Below are 3,343 nucleotides of genomic sequence, written 5' to 3' on the forward strand. Positions count from 1 at the left end.
TTGTGGCATGAAATGCATTTGAAAGTATTATTAACACAGTCTTGAAGAACAACAGTTCTGTATCACATGTTTCTTCTTGAGGGGGTGAGAGGCCAGTCTAAGTATTTGTGCAGCTAAATGTAGCACCATGCCGATGCAAAAAAAGAGCCCAGCTGAAGGACATGCTGCGCTATTTCAGCTCCTAAAAGCTAATTGTGGAAATTTGCCAGGGAATGTTGACCTCTGACCCTCATACCAATGTGAAAGTAAAATCCTCATTGTATAGATGTTTCATTTTGTTTTGACTGCATGAAAAGAACTACAGCTTCACTGGACTTTAGGCCTGTATACCAAAGTTGTACAATATGACTGTTTCTAGCTCTTCATTATTCAAGTGTGCTGACTTTCTCAGCCTGCTTATTGCTGACCTCAAAAAGTGTCATTCACCTCACAAAATATCATTTAGTTTCCATGTTTTCAGGCCAAGTATGTGTTTAATTGTAATAAACAACTTTTGGTGCTTTCACATTTGTACATTAGCACAAAAACAAATTTAGTGTTCTTCCTCCTGTACAAGTCTGTTTTCACTTTCTTTGACCAGGTGATGGCGACTTTTTCCTATGTTGTCTTTTGCCACATACAAACCTCGCCCTTTGCAGCTAACTACCTCCAAGGATCACATTCAGCACACTAACCAATACTTAGGGCAATGTGAACGATAAAGGAAATCCTTTAGTAATACAATCATTTGTACAAAGGAGGTAAAAATCGATTGAGTGCTGTCCCAGGGCTTGTAATTTAAATGGCCCACATCATGGAAAAACAAAACTTCCTCATTTTCCTCACTCGTTTTTGATGTAGTGTGTAAACATTGTTAAAATTTAAAATCATACTTTTCACCGCGCAGTCCATACAGTTCATACATGAAAATTAAACCTATTTTGAAATAGCTGTTTTTGTGATCTCACTGAAAAACAACACACCTACAGTACTATGCAAAAGTCTTAGCGAAACCTTTTCCATCTCCACTCTATAGTGGTACAAATGTGAATACACACTGGCTGGACATGTTAAGATCTGGGGCTCTTTCAATATTCAATAATGCCATTCATACAGTCCTCTGAACATTACCCTACATTACTGTTACATTCCTAGTGAACTTGAAATATTACAATAACGGCTTACGTTTTCAACTTAATATGATTATTGTTTTCAAGTGGCACAGATTTGCCTTTTTACAGATTTAAGCCCCTCACACATGTACCCCCCCTTCTCTTTATTAAGGTCTAATTATTCAAAGCAGGATGGTAACTACAATACAATACAATACTACAATAATACCAGGCTGCCACAAGAAGACATTAGGAAAAGTAAACATACATAAATCCCCAATGATTGTATTACTATTATTTATATTGTGGCCTCCGCCATGAGTCACACTGCTAAGAAGAAATTTGGGGGTGTGGCCATGCAAACTGTCTCTTGGGAGGTGCCACACTCCCAGCATAAAAAGAGACTTTTGTTGTGGTTAATGTGTAGCTGCATCCATTGGTGTAATTATGTAAAAGGGGGTGGGCTTTGAAGTGAAACAAGTAAAGTGTTTTGCCTCCTTCTGCCTTACCCCTTTCCCGTGTCTTTAGTGTCAGGGGGTATGGTGAGCTCGGTATTTCTTGCTGCCTGTTGAAATGCTTGGTCAAAATAAAATAGCATCTGCCCATATATAATATAATGGTTTCTGAATCTTCTTTTACACTAATGCTACAGTGTTTATATTAATAATATTGCTTTCCAATAAACACTTTCCACCCAGATAAATTGTTTTTAAAATAAACATTTCCCACATGCTTAAACCTCTGCACTGTCCTGTATATCTGCCTTTGCAGCTCACAGTAGTTTAGCACTACGAGTAGCAGCAGTATTTACAATCTAAAGTGTGTTGTGAAAATGTCACTTCAGTAGCAATTATGATATTGCACAGTGTGTATTAACAATATAGTCTGAATCTAGTGGTGTGCTTCAGTGTAGTTTAGAAAGCAGGAGGCCAGTATCATCTCTGCAGCAAGGAGACTCATTGCTCTTATAGCAATGGGTAAGAAAGACCTCACGTGGAACTCTTTAACACAGTACAGCACTGAATGTGCTTCTCTGTTTTCCCAGAGTAGCATGCAGGGGGTGTGAGATGTTGTCCAAGATGGCTAACAGCTTATTGATCATCCTTTGCTCTGCCACAACCTCCAGAAAGTTCAACTTGACTCCTAAAACAGAGCCAGCCTTCCTAATAAGTTTGTTCAATTTGTTCAGAGCACTTTGTTAATGCTGTTGCCCCAGACTGGTAGGACATCCATAGGAGCTTAGAGTACACACCAAAAGACCAAGTTTGTTGTCCAAGTGCAGACCCAGATATTTGTTAGGTACATCCCTAATACCTCCAAATCTACTCCATCAAATCTCCTTAGTCTTACTGATGTTTAGCTGCAGCTGGTTCAATTCACGGCAGTCAACAAAGTCCTTCACCAGCACACCCACCATGAGATGATATATTCATCCACCTGCTTCAGCCGAAGCTTCTCCCCTAACAGCACAGTCTGTATTATGTTAAATGCACTGGAGAAACCAAAGAACATGATCCTCACAGTGCTGCCTGATGCATCCATGTGTATGTTCTGTCCAGCAGGTAGGTAACCACATCATCATCTCCAATGCCATCCTGATATGTAAACTGCAGAGTTATAATATCGTTATGTCTGTCTTTGTACATAAAACTATACACGTCTTAAATGTTAAGCACAAAAAACATTTGATTATGGGCCCTTTAAAACCATCATAAACAACTTCTTGGAAACCAGTAAAATAAGTCAGGCATTACAGTTTTACCATCATTTCTGTGGTCAAGTAGGAACACTTTATTTTGAATTACAGTTGCACTGGACGAGATCACACAGGTTGTAATGCTGTCGTTGACTCATAGTCCACATTGCAGGCCCATGACCTGGAGGTTCTGGGGAAATAAAGAGAAAAAAGAGAAAAAGAATTACAGTACACTGGTTACGGGTAGTCGTCATGATAAACTAACTAATGTCTAGGTTGACTGTGACTCATGAGACAAAGCACTGATAACATATTGCGTAATTACAGGTGTGGCTACATGTGGAAACAAGTCCCCACACGGGCGACATAACATTCTACAAGTAAATCCATCTGCAGTGAAAGCGAGTTAAACGGCACCTTAAAGGTAGTTCTCCTCACATGAATACACTGCTTTACTAGGGCCGCAAACAAAAATCAGAATTTAACTTTGTTTGGCTTTAACCAGCTTTTAGCCGTGGTACAGTGTTTGTTGTGGGGTGTGGAGTGTCTGGGTGTG

Source organism: Pygocentrus nattereri, chromosome 15, assembly GCF_015220715.1.
Source record: "Pygocentrus nattereri isolate fPygNat1 chromosome 15, fPygNat1.pri, whole genome shotgun sequence".
Lineage (NCBI taxonomy): Eukaryota > Metazoa > Chordata > Actinopteri > Characiformes > Serrasalmidae > Pygocentrus > Pygocentrus nattereri.